The sequence below is a fragment of the Oryctolagus cuniculus genome, chromosome 19 (assembly GCF_051225735.1).
Source record: "Oryctolagus cuniculus isolate XC-2025 breed Fujian yellow rabbit chromosome 19, ASM5122573v1, whole genome shotgun sequence".
Classification (NCBI taxonomy): Eukaryota; Metazoa; Chordata; class Mammalia; order Lagomorpha; family Leporidae; genus Oryctolagus; species Oryctolagus cuniculus.
Genome location: NC_142885.1, coordinates 15,238,163 through 15,256,873, shown reverse-complemented (window position 1 = coordinate 15,256,873; position 18,711 = coordinate 15,238,163). Strand labels below are relative to the sequence as shown.

The window sequence follows — 18,711 nt, the reverse complement described above, 5'->3', positions numbered from 1 at the left end:
TGCCACCTGCTCCATGGAGAGTTCTATTTCTAGGACTTCCAGCCCACGCCACTCAAGCCACTGCCTGATGGGCAGGATTTTGAGGGACACAGCTATTTCTTTAACTTGGGCCTCTATGCCTTTACCCAGGGTGGTATATTCTAGTTTTACAAGTATCTCTTCACCTTTTATGACACCTAACCACGTTTAACTAGTACCTGAATTGTAGCTACAGGCTGAGCACCCCTTATCCAAAATGCTTGGGACCTGATGTGTTTTTTTTGGAGTTGAGATTTTGTAATATTTGCATATATATAATGAGATGTCTTGGGGATGGGACCCAAGCCTAAACGCAAAACTCAGTTATGTTTCTTTATACACCTTGCACACACAGCCTAAAGGTAATTTCATACAATATTTTTAATGAATTATGCATGAAACAAAATTTCATGGTATGGAATTTTCCATTTGTGGCAGTGTGCACGTACTCAAAACGTTTTGGACTTTGGATTCCAGATGTGTGGATTCAGAATGCTCAATCTGAATTCTTCTATTTGTTATCAGTAAGGTTCTTTAGAGGAACAGCTGGATTTTTGTACACTTCACAGTCCCTAGCATTGGGCACAGAATAAATATTTATGGGGTGAGAAAATGCAAGGGTATAATTCACTCTCTTGGGACTCTCTGGAGCTTTGAACACAAAGCAGAAATTTTTTTAAAAAAGATATATTTTATTTATTTGAAAGGCAGACTGTCAGGGTGGAGAGAGAGCAAGAATCTGGCATCCACTGGTTCACTCCCCAAATGGTGGCGATCACTAGGGGCTAAGTCAGCCCACAGCCGGGAGCCTGGAGCTCCATCCTGGTCTCCCACATGGATGGCAGGGGCACGCGTACTTGGGCCATCTTCTGCTGCTTTCCCAGGTGCATTCACAGGGAGCTAGATTGGAAGCGGAGCAACTAGGAGTCAGTGCTCTGACATGGGATGCTGGCGTTGCTGGCAGTTAAGCCGCTGCACCACAATGCCAGCCCTAACACAGATTTTTAAACCCAACAGGCAGGTGCCTTTTGGCACCTGTTGCTGCAGAAACCAGCCCCAACCTACGCTACTGAAGCCTTCATGATGTTTCTTCAGCGCTCACCGCCACTGCCCTCCTTTGGCTTGGTGCTGTGGTTTCCAAGTTTCATTTTAGGAGCAGAAGTTTTGGGTCAAATTAAGTCTTCTGCCAACTCCCAGATAAAACAGTAAAAAGCTGAGACACTCTCAGAAGGGAGGAGTGCCCTGCTGATACCCTCTAACCCACTGACACTGCACCCCTTGGGTTCCCCAAATTCAGCGGAGCTCACAGGAGCCCCCTGCACCCAGGTCTCTCTATTCTCTTTCCTGCAGCCTGGCCCCCACGCAGCTGCCAGCCTCACACCCCTGCCCACCTGGGCCTCTCTGGTGCTGGAGTCCAAACCCCTCCTGTAGCCCCCCAGGACACAAAAGACTGCAGTCACCCATCTCAGCCAGGCCCCACATCTCCTGTCTGGCTTCACAGGGCTCTCGGCACACGCCCTGCACACACTGGACTCCTGCATGCCTGCTTTCACCCCCAGGACTTCCAAACCTGGCAAGGTCAGCTGCAGCTCCCCCTCAGCCCTCTCCACCTGCTCCCTTACCCATCCAACCCCAGCTTCTTCTCCAGATCCCATTGGCAGGCACCACCTTGTACTCCCCAAATCATCCCTTACCTTGTGTATGCAATCGATCACCAGTCCTGGGGCCTCCCCACTCCTCGCTGCCCTGGCCTTCATTTGGACCCCATTCCCATTCTGGGAACATCTCTTTCTGGGTCTCCCTGCCTTGCCCAGGGCAGGTGTTTCATGTGGCAGGTTAAGGCACCCTTGGGATGCATCCCATTTCTTTTTTTTTTTTTTTTTCACAGGCAGAGTGGACAGTGAGAGAGAGAGAGAGAGACAGAGAGAAAGGTCTTCCTTTGCCATTGGTTAACCCTCCAATGGCCGCCGCGGCCGGCGCACCACGCTGATCTGATGACAGGAGCCAGGTACTTCTCCTGGTCTCCCATGGGGTGCAGGGCCCAAGCACTTGGGCCATCCTCCACTGCCCTCCCGGGCCACAGCAGAGAGCTGGCCTGGAAGAGGGGCAACCGGGACAGAATCCGGCGCCCCGACCGGGACTAGAACCCGGTGTGCTGGCGCCGCAAGGCGGAGGATTAGCCTAGTGAGCCGCAGCGCCAGCCACCTGCATCCCATTTCAAAGTGCCTGCTTCAAGTCTCTGGCTCTTCTGCCTCTGAGCCAGCTTCCTGCCAAGGCATCCTGGGAAGCAGCACAGGATGGCCCAAGTGATTGGGTCCCTGCCACCCACATGGGGACCCCAGAAGGAGTCCCTGGCTCTCAGCTTCTCCCGGCTCCAGCCCTGGCAGGCACTGGGGGAATGAACCAGCAGAGAGAGTTCTCTATTGCTCACTCTTGCTCTGGCTCATTCTCACTCTCACTCTCTTTGTCTTTCAAATAAAATGAAAACAAATAATGAATTCTTCTTCTTCTTTTTTTTTTTTTTTACTCTACCTCATCCAGAGCTTCAGGGCCAACCATCCAGAGCACAGAACCTACCCCCCTCCCCTCCCAGGGCCACTCTAACCTAACGGCTGAAAACAACCCCCACAGCTCTGCACTAAGAGGCCACACGCCACAGCCAAGCACAGAAGGCTGTCACCCTCCATGCCCCAGCTTCATCCCCTTCATCCCTCGGGCTCAGCCAGCAGGTCCACCATCCTATCCTGCCACCATATTCCCAGCGGTCATTCCTCTCTCTCTCTCTCTTCCCAGAGGAGGATGACCCTCCAGCGACATGTACCAGGAGGGCACAACCAGCCACTACCCAGGACCCTCGCCCCAGCAGCTTGGATAGGCTTGTTGAGCTCAGCCTTGTCAGTTACTTAGGAGAGTTCTAGCTCCTGCATGCTCTCCTGGTTCTCCCTCTCCCCCCACCCCATACGCACCCCAACAGGCTTTGCCTTTCTCACCTCTACTTTCTCCACCAGGGCCTGCTTCGTGGACAGCTGGGCTGTAACGGGTGCTGAATGAAGACCATCTGTAAGTCTTGTATGTGTGAGGGTACTTCAAGAAGTGGGGGCTGGTGTTGTGGCATTATAGGCTAAGCTGTCACTTGAGACACCAGCATTCCATACCAGAGAGCCAGTTCAAGTCCCAGCTACTCCACTTCTGACCCAGCTTCCTGCTAACGCACCTAGGAGGGCAGCAAAAGATGGAAGATGGCCCAATTACCTGGCCCCCTGCCACCCATGTCGGAGACCCAGGTGGAGTTCCTGACTCCCAACTTGGGCCTGGCTGTGGCCATCTGGGAAATGAACCAGCAGATGGAAGACTGATCTCTCTTTCTCTCTCTCTCTCTCTCTCTCTCATTTTGCCTTTCAAATAAATAAATAATTTTTTTTCTTTTTTTCTTTCTTTTTTTTTTTTTTTTTTGACAGGCAGAGTGGATAGTGAGAGAGAGACAGAGAGAAAGGTCTTCCTTTGCCGTTGGTTCACCCTCCAATGGCCACCGCGGCCGGTGCACTGCGGCTGGCGCACCGCGCTGATCCGATGGCAAGAGCCAGATACCTATCCTGGTCTCCCATGGGGTGCAGGGCCCAAGCACTTGGGCCATCCTCCACTGCACTCCCGGGCCACAGCAGAGAGCTGGCCTGGAAGAGGGGCAACCGGGAAAGAATCCGGCGCCCTGACCAGGACTAGAACCCGGTGTGCCAGCACCGCAAGGCGGAGGATTAGCCTAGTGAGCCGCGGTGCCGGCCTCAAATAAATAATTTTTTTAAAAAAAGGCTGTGGATCATGGAACTAATGATAGGCTTATTTTTTAAAAAGATGTATTTATTTATTTGAAAGGCAGAGTTACAGAGAGGCAGAGAGAGAGAGAGAGAGAGAAAGAGAGAGAGGTCTTCCATCCACTGGTTTACTCCCCAGATAGTCACACAGCCAGAGTTGTGCTGATTCAAAGCCAGGAGCCAGGAGCTTCTTCCAGGACTCTTATGTGGGTGCAGGGGCCCAAGGAGTTGGGCCATCATGATAAGCTTATTTTAATGTAAAACATTTCAAGGGGCCAGCACTGGGGTGTAGTAGGCCAAACCTCCACCTGCAGTGCCGACATCCCATCTGGGCACCAGTTCAAGCTTTAGCTGCTCCACTTCTGATCCAGCTGTCTGCTTATGGCCTGGGAAAGCAGTAGAAGATGGTTCAAGTGCCTGGGGCCCTGCACCCACATGGGAGACCCAGAAGCTCCTAGTTCCTGGCTTCAGATCGGCCCAGATCAGCCCAGCTAGAGCCTTTGCAGCCATTTGGGGAATGAACCAGCTGATAGAAGATCTTTCTCTCTGTCTTTCCTCTCTCTGTCTATAACCCTACCTCTCAAATAAATAAACTTTAAAAAAAATTGCAAAAGCCATGCACATGTGGAATTTACAGAATGCTCATGGAAAATGGGTATTCTGAAACAGCACGAATTTCAAAATGCTTTAGCACCAAAATAAACTGATCTTTTAATTCCATCCTTCCATGAATTTTTTGAGGGATCTTATGTCCCCCACCACCAATGATGACATAACAGCCCCAACACCACCACCGTTCGCTGAAATTAAGAGATGCAGCTAAGGCCAAGGAAATCAGGAAGTAGCTGCCAAAAACAGCTAAGCTGCTGGACAGCCGAGAGCCAATCACTCCAGCTCTGCCGTGTGGGGGAGGAGCAGTCACCAGCCCCCTCCTCCAGCCCTCTAGAAGCTCTGCCCCCTACCCTGTGGTCCCCAATAACGCAGCCCAAAGCCAAGGAAGGTGCAGGAGGGGATCCCACCAATCTCTTGATTCAGCTGTGTGGTGCTGTGTGCCTTTAAAGGAGAGAGAAAATGAAATCCAAAATACCTGTGCTCTTCCAGAGAACAGTGCCAGCAAAACCGCCCGGGGTCATGGAGCAGGAGCTCATCCGCCTGCATCCGAGGCCAGAACAGCCAAATCCCTTCTGCCATCAGTCCTTCCTGGCTGTGCTGGGAGGCAGGGAGGGAGCAGGCGAGAGACAGACGACACCTAATCAGCAGCCAAGCGCTTTGCCTGCGTCCACTTCCTGAACCATGAAAACACCCCTCTGAGCTGGGCGTCGTCCATATTTGAAAGCAGAAGGAACAGAGGCTTGGGGAAGCCCTTGGTTTGCCCGAAGGCAGGAGGCGAGCAAGTAATAGAGGTGAAACGGCAAGCCGAGAGGTCCGATTTGGATTCCAGTGCACTCTCTGCGGCACTGCTGCCCTCTCTCCTTTCCTTTGGATTTCCCCAGATCTCCGGCGGGCCCATGCTCCGCTTGAGGTCCTGTCTTCCCGCTTTCTGCTTGGCGAAGCAGGTCCACACCCCTGTGGCTTCTCATCGTGGGGGAATTCCCTCAACGGCCGTGCTGCTCGCAAGGTCAGACGGGGAAATAGCACTGTCTTCCTGAGCCCAGGAAGCAGAGCATAAGAACGTAAGACTGATCGCTTGTTTAAGCATCACCTACCCCGGCCAGGTCTTCCTCGGCTCCCTACCTTGTGTGGCCCCCCAAGTTCCCCAATACCCTCGTTCTATCCCAACACACTTTCATTTTCCCCTTAACTCTGCCTGCAGTCCAGAATGATTCTCATCTGCCCGTTAGAATGTCAAGTCCGGCTATGACCAAGGCGACACTGACTCGCCAGGTCTAGTTCAAGGGGACATGCAAGGGATTCTTCTCCTAGACCCCTCTGCCTGGTAGCCCCCGTGCACAGCACGTAGCTCACCTGAGAGGCATGGAATGTAGCTTCCAAACAGGAAGCTCATCTTCACCTGGTGGAGGAATCTAAACTCTGCAGGCAAACACCTGGTACCCAAAGACCAGTGAAAGCCCTGGCTGCTCCACTTCGAATCTAGCTCCCTGCTAATGCACCTGGGAAAGCAGTAGCAGATGGCCCAAGTTCTTAGGCCCCTTCACCCATGTGGAAGACTTGAATAAAGTTCCTAGCTCCTGGCTCCTGGGTTTCACCTGGCCATTGCAGCCGTCTGGGGAGTGAACCAGCAGAAGGAAGATTGATCTCTCTCTCTCTTTCTCTCTCTCTCTCTGCAACTCTACCTTTCAAATAAATAAAATAAACCTTTTAAAAACATTATAATTCAGGACAGGTGTTGTGATGCAATGGGTAAGCCGCCACTTGAGATGTTTGCATCCCGTATCAGAGTGCCTGCGATCCAGTCCCAGCTCCTCCACGTCCAATCCAGGCCCCTGCTAATGCACCTGGGAGGCTGCAGATGATGGCTCAATTACATGAGTTCCTGTCACCCCAGGGGAGATCCAGTTGGAGTTCCTGGCTCCTGGCTTCAGCCTGAATCAGCCCTGACTGTGGCAGGCCTTTGGGGAATAAACCAATGAGCAGAATATCTGTCTTTCCTATCTGTGCATGTATGTGTGTGCATGCATGTCTTTCTCCCCCCACTCCCCATCTCTTTCTCAACCTGCAAATAAATTTATTTGAAAGGCAGCATTACAGAGAGGGAGAGGCAGAGGCAGAAAGAGATCTCCCATCTGCTAGTTCAAACACTTGGGCCATCTGCTGCTGCTTTCCCAGGGGCATTAGCAGGGAGCTGGATCAGAAGTGGAGCAGCTGGGACTCGAACTGGCACCCAAGTGGAATGTCAGTGCTGCAGGCAGTTGCTTAACCCACTACGCCACAACACCAGCCTTTAAATCTTTTTATAAAAAATGCGATTCTTGGAGTGTTTGCCAAAAATGCTGGCCTCAGATTCTTGACTCTTGACTCTTGTTATTTGGTGACCTGGAAATCTTTCCTTCTTTACTGAACTCCTACAGAAAGAGAAACCAAAGAGGTTGATTGGCCCCTGCTTTCCTACCTTCTTTAAAAAAAAATTATTTATTATAAAGGCAGAGTTACAGAGAGAGAAATGGAGAGAGAGAGATCTTCCATCTGTTGGCTCACTCCTCAAATGGCCACAACAAGCAGGGCTGGGCCAGGCCAAAGCCAGGAGCCAGAAGCTTCTTCTGGGTCTCTCACATGGATGCAGGGACCAAGGGCTTGGGCCATTGTCTGCTGCCTTCCCACATACATTAGCAGAAAGCAGGATCAGAAGTGGAGCAGCCAGAGCTTGAACCAGAGCCCATATAGGATGCCAGCACTGCTGTCTGTGGCTTAACACATTGCACCACAGCGCCAGCTCCAGCCCCTGACTTCTTAAGAAGAACCACCCAAAGGCAGGCCAAGGCCCATTATTTGTGGACCTGTCGTTGGCCCTGGTGACTTAGAACCTGCCTGTGCAAGTAACTTCTAGCTCAGTACCATGTGAGAGACCTACATTTGACATTTAAGGGGGAACTGGACAGCAGAGAACTGGACCTCTCACTTCCACCAAGGGGACATTGTCCACAGCAATAGCCTTCCTCCCCCAGTCATCCTCGCTATTTTTTTGAGCATGTTGAATGGAGCTCCAAATTCTATAAGCAGGTAGAATTCAATAGCTCAACGGAGAAATCAAGTCAGACCTGTATCTACTGCCCCATCATGTATCTCTAGGGGCTGTGTAGGATGAACTCCTAGAACTGCTGGTGAGAAAGCCCTCACCAAGCCTCTGCGCATTCCAAAAGCCAACAACCCTGCTTTGGGTGGGAAGCACTCCCACAACAAGTTCTTTTCAGAACACAACCAAATGCCTGCCCCTGGCTTCTCTGTTTCACACAATCACTTCTCTCCAAGTGGGGAAAGTGAACCGCACAAGCTCAGTACAAAACCATCCCTAACAACTGTGATCCTCGGAGCGCCATGGAAAGTCACACTCAATGCCGAGAACCCACAGGCCACGATCACCCCCCAGCAAAATCTCACACCTATGAGGAAGCAAAACACTAAGCTCTGGAGATCTTGCAGACCTGATCGCTGGGGAGGGAGTGAAAGTTCACGGCCCAGGCTCATGGCATGGAAATCGTCACAGGGATAAACACAGCATGGATTCCCAGTGAGAGATCACTGGCTCTTGGGTTCCTGCCACAGTGCAAGCACCACAGGGCCCCTGATGGTTCCCATGTCTCCACCTCATCCAGAAGCCTCAGCCTCAGGATGTGGTCCGTGCACACGGCTGAGAATTCTCCCCGAGAATTGGACTCCTGGCCCTCTACCTGCACAATTATATTCATCGTTATCGATCTCAAGTCTGCTTTTAATTTGGGGTGTGTAATAGGCCTCCCTTATTCAGAGATAACATTCCAAGACCCACAGTGGGTGCTTGAAACTTCAGGGTACTGACCCTTACCCATACCATGCTTTTGCCTATACGTACATGCTTATGATACAATTTCATTTATGAATCAAGCTCAGGAAGAGAGGAACAATAATAACCAGTAATAAAATAGAACAATGTATGACAATATACTGTAATAAAAAATGATTTAAAATGTACATGTTCTTTATTTGCAAGATTTCTTGCTTGCTTTTTATAACTTCATTCATTTTATTTATTTATTTGAAAGAGACAGATTTCCATCCATTGCTTCACACTCTAAACACCCACAACAGCTGGAGCTGGGCCAGACACTCAACCAGCTCTCTTATGTGGGTGTCAGGGACCCAGCTATTTGAGCACCTGCTATCTCCTAGGGTTCACATTAAGAGGAAACTGGAATCAGGAACAGTCAGACACTGCTGTGGAACACAACGCATCCCAAATGGTGACATAACGCCTATGTCAATTCCCACCCCTGGAATTTTCCACTTAATTATTTTCTGACCATGCTAGACCTTGGGTAACCAAAACTGGGAAAAGTGAAACTTTAGCTGAAGAGGCACAATTACCCTGCTTCCTTTTCACCGCAAAATAGAAAGACTTAGAGACCTCCCGGTTAGGAAAACTATTCGTGAAGTGCTTCTTAATAGCCCATTAGAGATACCCCTGTTTCCCATATGAAGCATGCAAAATAAAGCAAACTGTCCCGAGGCGGCTCCTTACTGTTTTCCTGTTCCCCTAGATCCGAGGCGTCATCAGAGCAGCCCTGGATCTTGCACCTGCCCTTCTCTCCCCACTTGCCTGGCTTCTGCAATCGCTGGGCACAGCCATAACAGGCACTCCATTGTGTTTTCGCCTTTCCAGCCAAGAGCTCTGGCCTTGTACCTGCTCCCCCGCTAAAGAACGCTTTCTTGAATGTAACTTGACAACCCAATTCAGTTCAATCCACAGGCATTATACTTCCATTCAGCAAATTTATACCTCTCAGTCCGCAATTAAGAAGGAAATATGGTCCTTGTACCCCCTACGTGTTACAGCAGGAAGAAAAATGCTTGTAGCCGGCTGAAAATGAAAACTCCCAGCAAGCTCAGATCTAAAATTCAGATCACAAGTTGGTTTCATCACTGACCGAGTATCTCTGCCCTCCAAGCTGGAACCTTCCCAGCCAAAAATCTAAATGAAGAGGGGAAATTCGAGGGTCAGAAGCAAGCAATTGGAATAATTTAGTTGCAACTGTAAACCCTGCTTCCAAGACTATACCTGTCTGGATGTGTCAATATCATCCACGTGATTACACAGAGGCTCATCTCAATCAAGAGCTCTTTTGTTTGCGGTTTTGCAATCTCTCTTGCTAAAGGTCATTGCCAGGGGCAAATGTGAACAATTGCTGTGCTGGCTGCCCAAGCTACCCATTCCTCCACTGGCCAGCATTCCTGCTTGGGCTTCGCCATCCAGTCCTCCCTTCCTCCTACCTCCCTGGGCCTGGGTTGCGTTTCAAGTGTTTTTGGTTACTGTGGCATGTTGCCTGTGAGTGTTAAATATTCAGCTATCTCTGGGCTCCCGCGTGCTTTTGTGCAAGGCGGTCGCCTTTGAGAAAAGAACAAGCTGATCTGAATGAAAGGGAGCAGCACAGCCAGAGAGCGGCGTCCATAGGTCAAACAAAGTCAGAAAGGAAGAAGCCTGCCTATTCAGCAAGACGTGCACACGGCAAACACAGCTCAGCAAGGCAGGGAACTGGGATGCGTTGTTATGGCAAACAGAATGGTACAGGCAGGGCTGGGAGTAAGAGCTCTGGGTGAAAACGGCTGGGAAATGGCACAGCTTCTGGCAAATACGGAGCTCTCTGATGCTTGGTGTTCTCTCAGCTGGAGAGATGGAGACTGACCTGATTGGGCTGTGTGTGAAGATTAAACGGGCCGGCGCCACGGCTCAACAGGCTAATGGCACTGGCACACCAGGTTCTAGTCCCGGTCGGGGCGCCGGATTCTGTCCCGGTTGACCCTCTTCCAGGCCAGCTCTCTGCTATGGCCTGGGAGTGCAGTGGAGGATGGCCCAAGTGCTTGGGCCCTGCACCCCATGGGAGACCAGGAGAAGCACCTGGTTCCTGCCTTCGGATCAGCGCGGTGCGCCAGCTGCAGCGCGCCGGCTGCGGCGGCCATTGGAGTATGAACCAACAGCAAAGGAAGATCTGTCTCTCTCTCACTGTCCACTCTGCCTGTCAAAAAAAAAAAAAAAAAGATTAAACGGAACAGCAAGGGGCCCGTGCTGTGGCATAGCAGGTAAAGCCGCTGCCTGCAGTACCAGCATCCCATATGGGTGCCGGTTCGAGTCCCTGGCTGCTCCACTTCCCATCCAGCTCTCTGCTGTGGCCTGGGAAAGCAGTAGAAGATGGCCCAAGTCCTTGAACCACTGCACCCATGTGGGAAACCCAGAAGAAGCTCCTGGCTCCTGGCTTTGGATCAGCACAGCTGCGGCTCTTGCGGCCAATTGGGGAGTGAACCAGGTGATGGAAGACCTCTCTCTCTCTGCCTCTTCTTCTCTCTCTGTGTAACTCTGACTTTCAAATAAATAAATAAATAAATCTTTAAAAAAAAAAAAAGCTAAATGTTGTGTATGCCACGATCAATGATTTATTTCTTTCTATTTTTCTAGATTCCCTGTAATAAATATAATAAGAACAGGGGTTGGGGCCGGTGCTGTGGCTCAATGGGTTAAAGCCCTGGCCTGAAGCAACAGCATCCCATATGGGCGCCAGTTCAAGTCCCGGCTGCTCTTCCTCTGATCCAGCTCTCTGCTATAACCTGGGAAAGCAGTAGAAGATGGCCCAAGTCCTTGGGCCCCTGCACCCACGTGGGAGACCAGGAAGAAACACCTGGCTCCTGGCTTTGGATCGGGACAGCTCCAGCCATTGCGGCCAATTGGGGAGAAAGACACCCTCTCCCCCGCCTCTCTTTCTCTCTGTGTGTAACTCTGCCTTTCAAATAAATAAATAAATCTAAAAAAAAAAAAAAAAAACAAAACAGAACGGTAAGTGCTTGGCTGAGGAAACGTGAGTTCTGGTTAGTAACCAATGACACACTAGTAAAGGAACACCCTAAAACCACCAAAAGTAAGCCTTCTTCAGCAGATATTTCAAATCCGGGGGTGTTAGGAAACTGGCGCAGTTGGCCACATGGCCCAGCTACCTGAGCCAGGCTCCACCCCCATCCTAATGGGATTGGCTGCTCCTGCTTCCCTGCCCGCCCTCAGGCAAAGTTTTAAAAAGGCCTGTTCCAGAACACACACTCTCTTGGCCGATTCCTGCTCTCTCTCTCAGTTCCTCTCTCCAGCCTCCCCCTCTGGTCTCTTGGCTCTTGGTCCTTCTCTCCTGCGCTCTCTTGGTCTCTCTTGGCTCTGCTCTCCTCTCTCCTCTTCTCTGCTCTATCTTCTCTCCTTGCTAGCTACTCTCCTCTCTGTCTCTCTCTCTTAGAGTCTCCCTTTTTTCCTTCGCCGCCCCTTCACTCCGGTCTGTAGGGTGTTCCCCAATAAACCTTTTCCCTTACTCCGGTGTCCGGTGTGCTTTGTGACAGCTAACATTAAGATATAACAGGGGGTAGGATGGCATTTAGTACAGCAGTTAAGCCACTCCTTGGGGCACCAGCATCCATATCAAAGTGCCTGGGTTTGGGGGCCAGCGCCGTGGTGCAGTGGGTTAAAGCCCTGGCCTGAAGCATCGGCATCCCATATGGGCACCAGTTCTAGTCCTGGCTGCTCCTCTTCTGATACAGCTCTCTGCTATGGCCTGGGAAAGCAGTAGAAGATGGCCCAAGTCCTTGGGCCCCTGCATACGCGTGGGAGACCCAGAGGAGGCTCCTGACTCTTGGCTCCTGGCTTCTGGCTCCTGGCTTCGGATCAGCACAGCTCCAGCCGTTGCAGCCATCTGGGGAGTGAACCAGTGGATGGAAGACTTCTCTGTTTCTACATCTCTCTGTGGCTCTTTCAACTAAATAAAATAAATCTTAAAAAAAAAAAAGTGCCTGGGTTCAGTGCCAGCTCTGCTTCCAGTACCAACTTCCTGCTAAGGCACACACCCTGGGAGGCAACAGGTGATGGCCCAAATACCTGAGTTCCGGACATTCATGTGGAAGACCCAGAGACCCAGATGGAAGAACCAAAGATGGAATCTCTCTCCCTTTCTCTCTCTTTCTCGCTCTTCCTTTCAAATAAATAAAGAAATCTTTAGAAGAAGGAGGAGGAGAAGGGGCGGAATGTGGGTGTATATGGTTGTTTTTTGTTGTTGTTTTTTTTTTTTTCTTTTTTGACAGGCAGAGTTAGACAGTGAGAGAGAGAGACAGAGAGAAAGATCTTCCTTTTCCATTGGTTCACCGCCCAAATAGCCACTATGGCCGGTGTGCTGCGCCAATCCAAAGCCAGGAGCCAGGTGCTTCCTCCTGGTCTCCCATGTGGGTGCAGGGGCCAAGCACCTGGGCCATCCTCCACTGCACTCCCTGGCCACAGCAGAGAGCTGGCCTGGAAGAGGGGCAACCGGGACAGAATCCGGCGCCCCAACCGGGACTAAAACCCAGGGTGCCGGTGCCGCAAGGCGGAGGATTAGCCTAGTGAGCTACAGCGTTGGTCGTATATGTTTTCTAAACACACACACACACACACACACACACACACTGGAATAAACGATTAACAGAAGAGTGCTAATGATGGCAACAACACAGTCCAGCACGGCACTAGGCACTTACCTATATTCCCTCCATCCTCAAAACAGCCTTTGAAGAAAAGACTAGGATCCCATTTCACAGATGGCCCATTTGAGACTCCAAGACAAGAACCGACTCCCCTCTGTCCACCCAGCTGTTAGCGGCAGGTGCCAGGGAGCACAGCCAGGGCTGCCCGGCACTCACAAGCAAGCTGCACCGCACCGCCTCTCTGTCCTAGGGGAAAAAGCTTCTGCTTGCAAGTGGCAAACGTCCCCGCAAGTCTCCCAGACACCAGCTGTAGGAAGAAAATGCTGAATGACGATCCGTTCCAGGGAAAAGTGATTCTTCTTCGTTGGAGCCGCCAGCCTGGGCCCAAGGCTGGAGCTCCAGTGCAACCGCCCCATGCCCTACCCTACCCAGTGAGTTTCCCTGCCCCATGCGGCAGCCCCACAGGCTCTCTGTTCCAGGGGCAGGGCCCCCGTTGCCAGTGCGCACCGGCAGCAAATGTACTGCGGGAGCCCAGGACACTCTCAAAGCACAGCCACACGCCAGGCCTAATTAGCTTATTTTTACCTACGCTGCTCCTCCCAGCAGTGTCCAATCCCTACAGCCAAAAGGCTAAGAACCCGGCTGCCAGCAGCTTTGCTGCGGCTTCTCAGAGCCTGTGCGTAATTAATTTTAGAAAGGGCCTTGGCTCCCCATCTTCATTCCATGCGCCTGACTCAGGTGAGGTCATGACAATGATCCTTGCCAAAGCTCTGTCCAGGGAGGGAAGTGTTCACGGGTAGGTGCATGTGAGTGAGTGAGTGTGTGTGTGAGTGTGTGTGTGTGTGAGAGAGAGAGAGAGAGAGTGAGAGAGAGAGAGAGAGAGAGAGAGAGAGAGAAAAGCTGAACATTGGGGCTCCTGTGCTTCTTTGGGCCCTGGACTGCCCTGAAATGGAACTTCCTGCGTTCAGTATTTTATTAAACTCCTGGGGAGAGCTTTGTGTGTGTGCCAGACACTGTACTGGAATAGGAAAATGATTCAGACACATCCTTGAGAAACTCAGCATCCGAAGGAGAGTCTACACAAGTAATGACAGCAGTGATGGATGCCATGAGAGATACTGGCAGAAGCTACTACATGAGGGAACATCTCACTCCATCTTAGGAGGCCCAAGAAGGTGTCTTGGAAGCAATCAAACACCCAGAATCCAGGGAGCAGGCATTTAGCCCAGTGGTTACGATGGCCACCTCCAGTATCATAGTAGCTGAGGTTGGTTCCCACCTCTGATCTCAGCTCCCTGCTAGTATAGATCCTGGGATGGTTCAAGGAGTTGGGTTGCTGTCTCTCTCAGGGGAGACCTGGACTGGGTTCCTGGCTCCCAGCTTTGGCCAGCCCACCCCTGCCTGCTGGGGCCTTTAGGGCAGTGGACTGGTGCATGAGAGCTCACTAACTAATAAATAAATAAATGGAACCTAGGTTCCAGGGACACAGGTTTCTGCACACTTGCCTGTGGCCAGACCTGGTTACATGGCTACACAGGACTGCGAGAGAACCTAAGAAAAGGATTTGGCAGCTGGGCTTCTTAATGAAGGCAAGTATGGACGAAGGAAGTGGGGGTGACGGGCCTTCCATGGGCCGAACAGCAGTCACCCGTGGTTTTCCCAAGTCTGCTTTGTTTCCGAGCTACCTTCTTTCCTTTAGTGTCTATGCAGCTGATTGACAACGATCGTGTGTTATCTTTTTGTTAGATTCTACCTGAGGCTTCCCACCTTGAGCTACAAGCAAATCACAAGAGAGTCTTGTGGTGGAGCAGCAGACAGGAGCAGAGAGGGGCTGGGAGGCTTTCCAGAGAAGTCTTTCCTCACCTCTCCTTGTCCCACCTATCCTCCCCCTGCCAGGCCACCCTAAGTTCTATCGATTCTGTCTTATTTCATTGGTCGTTGTAGTAAAATAACATGGCATAAAATTTACCACCTTCACCACGTTTAAGCACATAGTTCAGTCATGTTGAGTCATTCACCTGGGGCCAGGCATTGGGCACAGTGATTAGAGACACTGCTTGGGATGTACATAGGACCCAAATGTCTATTTCACTCCAATACATTACATTTCAAGTTAAAAAAAAAAAAGTAGGGGCAGTGTTGTAGCATAGCAAGTAAAGCCGCCACCTGCAGCACCAGCATCCCATATGGGCACCCGTTCATGTTCCGGCTGCTCCTCTTCTGATCCAGCTCTCTGCTGTGGCCTGGGAAAGCAGTGGAAGATGACCCAAGCCCTTGGGCCCCTGCACCCACGTGGGAGATCCAGAAGAAGCTCCTGGCTTCTGGCTTCAGATCAGTCCAGTTCCAGCTGTTGCGGCCATTTGGAGAGTGAACCAGCAAATGGAAGACCTTTCTCTCTGTCTCTCCCACTCTCTAACTATAACTCTACCTCTCAAATAAAATAAAAATACATAAAGTGAAGCCCGACCTGGAACCCAGGTGTCCCAAGTGCCATTTAACCACTGTGTCAAACACACACCCAAGTCTCCACTTGTTTTTTTAATAAAGATGTATTTAATTATTTCAGAGTCAGCGTTACAGAGAGATACAGAGGGAGAGACACACAGAGAGAGATCTCCATCCACTGGTTCTAGGCTAAAGCAAAGAACTTTCTCCACGTTGGTGGCAGGAGTCCAAACACTTGAGCCATCTTCTGCTGCTTTGCCCAGGCCATTATCAGGGATCTGGATTGGAAGTGGAGCAGCCAGGATGTGAACCAGTGCTCATAGGGGATGCCACCATTGCAAGTTGCTGCTTGCTACACCATAAGTCCAGCCCCTCTCCTTTCCTTATAAAGACATCAGGCAGATTGGATTGACTTGATTTTTACCTTGGTCACTTCTTTAAAGGTCCTATCTTCCAAATAGAATCACATTCTGAGCTAATGGAGGTTAAGACTTCAACATACGAGTTTGGGTCAAGGACACACAAGTCAGTCCGTGAGAGTATGTGATCCTACCAGGTGCTAATATATCCCTACTGATCAGTGAATGGAAACCACTCCTGAGTGTCTCTGTGCCTCTCCTCTGCATGCCCAGAACCTCCTATTGTCCTATAAAGCAAAGGTTAATGCCAAACTAATTGTTAACTATTTTTATTTTTGAAGTTTATTTATTCAACCGGCATTGTGCTGTAATGGCTTAAGCCACCACCTGTGACACTAGCATCCCATATGGGCACTGGTTCGAGTTCAGGCTGCTCCACTTCCCTTCCAGCTCCCTGCTAATGCACCTGGGAAGTACTGGAAGATGGCCCAAGTGCTTGGGCCCCTGAACCAACGCGGGAGACCCAGATGAAGGTCCTGGCTCCTGGCTTTGGTCTGGCCCAGCCCTGGCCATTGAGGCCATTTGGGGAGTGAACCAGCAAGTAGAGGAATCTCTCTCTCTCTCTCTCTCTCTCTCTCTCAAATAAATAAAATAATTCTTAAAATTCTTATTTATTTTGGAAAGCAGAGAAATAGAAACAAAAAAGAGACCTTCTTCTGCTGGTTCACGCCCCAAATGCCTACAATAGCTGGGAGCTAGGACAGGCTATAGTCAGGATCCAGGCACTCCATCCAGATCTCCCATGTACTTGAGCCATCACCTACTGCCTCCCCAGGTGCACAGAGCAGGATGCTGGATTGTCAGTATAGGTGAGACTACATCCCAGGGTCTCTGATATGAGATGCAGACTTTCCAACCAGCAGTTTAATCTGCTGCATGGGACACAATGCCTGTCCTTTTTAAATCCCCCTCCCCTTGCGGCCGGCACTGTGGCTCAGTGGGTTAAAGCCCCAGCCCGCAGTGCCGGTATCCCATATGGGCGCTAGTTCGAGTCCCAGCTGCTCCACTTCCAATACCACTCCCTGCTAATGTGCCTGGAAAAGCAGTAGAAGATGGTCCAAGTGCTTGGGCCCTTGCAACCATGTGGGAGCCCTGGAAGAAGCTCCTGGATTTTGGCTTCAGATCAGTTTAATTCTGGCCATTGTGGCCATTTGGGGAGTGAACCAGTGGATCAAAGATCTCTCTGTGTGTGTCTCTACCTTTCTCTAACTGTGTCTTTTAAATAAATAAAATAAATCTGTCATACAATAAGTCAATTTTTTTTCACTTATTAAATTGCAATGATAATAGAACATTCAGAAAGCATGAGCTATAGGAAGCACCTGATAGCACTTTCCGGGAAAACATTCTCGCTAAATACTGCTGAAATCAGCCCAGGTTACCTGAAGTCAAATCCCTAAGCCACTCGAGGAAATTCGTTTCCAGTCTAAGACAGCTGCCTCCTCCGTACCAAAGAGGAGGATTTGCTGGAAGCCTATGGAGTCCATTGACTGGAGGGTTCTCTGACAGGTGGAAGGGAGGCAATGACTGGGGGACACAGCCAGTGTGGACCCCTGACTCTACAGGTGCACCTGCACAGGGCTAACTTGTTCCAGACCAATTATTGCTTACACATAGGGGGAAAAATGAAAACTATGAATCAATTTAGGACTCACTTGTTTTGTTTCAGCCTTATAGTCACATTCAATGGTTTGCACTTTTGTGAGTTTCTTTCAGTGAGAAATCTTTCTCCACTCTGCTGATCTGTCTACACCACAGACTGCACAGTGCTGAGCTGCATCCATCTGCTGTGCTAATTCAACTCACTTGTTCGCCAGAGTCATGCCGAACCTGGCAGCCTGGCCCAGTGTTCACTCCCTGCCAGGGGTTTTGACGTCATCGCCTACCCTGGTCCCAGAAGGATTCCGCCCTTGTGTCCAATAAAAGACCTTGAATTCCAACTGGAATCTGCCCAGGTTCATCTTCCCTGAAACTGTCTCTCGCGGTCTCCCTCTGTGCCGCTGATTAAAATTGTAAAAGTCCCCCAGGAGTTGAGTTAAATCAGTAGGAGGAGGCAGGGCACAGGAATGATCTGACCACCAAAGACGTTGTGGGCTGGCAGACCAGTGAGCGTGACCTTCCTGTACTAAGAACAGAGAACCTCCAGCCCTGGGGGCGCTGCGTCTGCCCCGCCCAGCAGTGGGGCCCAAGTACTGAGGCTGATAAAAGAACAGGGAGCCCCAAGTGATCTGATAAAGAACAGGTCCCCCTGTGGAATCTTAAACAGGGCAGGGGGCATGATCAGAATGGGGATGGAGATGTTGTTCTGGGCTTGGTGGGTCAGGGAAGGCAGGAGGCGGGAGGAAAGGACAGCAGGTGCATGGCAGGAGTAAGATCCTGATCTATGGAGACCCTGCTGGGAACATGCTAAAGAGAAACGGTAGAGAAGGACTAGGTGTTGAGAATGTGGGCTGACGGAGTCCTAAACACCACCGTTACAAGTGCCGGAGTTCTGCCCCCTGGAACAAAGACATGCTGGAACCGGGACCAGGGCTCTCCACAAACAAACGAATGCAAAAAGCCAAAGGCTGGTGGCATGCTGGAAAAGGAGTGGAGGGAGGGCCGGCATGCAGCTCAGCGGATTAAGCCCCTGCTTGCAAGGCTGGTATCCCATATCTGGCCACTGGTTCGAGTCCTGGCCCCTTCTGCTTCCTTCCTTGCTCCCTGCTGGTGCACTTGGGAGGGCAGTGGAAGATTTTCCAAGTGCTGGGCCCCTGCCACCCACATGAGAACTGGATGGAGTTCCTGGCTCCTGGCTCCTGGCTTCAGCCTGGACCAGCCCTGGCCGTTGCAGCCATTGGGAAGTGAGCCAGCAGGTAGAAGATCTGCCTCTCTCTCTCTGTCATTCTGCC

The 18,711-nt window shown here is 50.8% G+C and overlaps 1 long non-coding RNA gene across 6 annotated transcripts; it reads right to left on the bottom strand.

Annotated features, from left to right (window-relative positions):
• Positions 1-689: 689 nt before the first annotated feature.
• On the bottom strand, positions 690-13,590 carry LOC149120362 (uncharacterized). 6 transcript variants are annotated; one of them, XR_016225568.1, is made up of 4 exons: positions 5,793-13,590; positions 4,915-5,472; positions 3,009-3,232; positions 690-918 (listed from the first exon to the last, which is right to left on the bottom strand). It is a non-coding gene; the product is annotated as an uncharacterized LOC149120362 (long non-coding RNA). The 6 variants fall into 6 exon arrangements; XR_016225569.1 differs by having other exon boundaries at positions 4,915-5,036; positions 5,793-6,064; XR_016225570.1 differs by having other exon boundaries at positions 4,915-5,031; positions 5,793-6,064.
• Between the last annotated feature and the right edge of the window lie 5,121 nt (positions 13,591-18,711).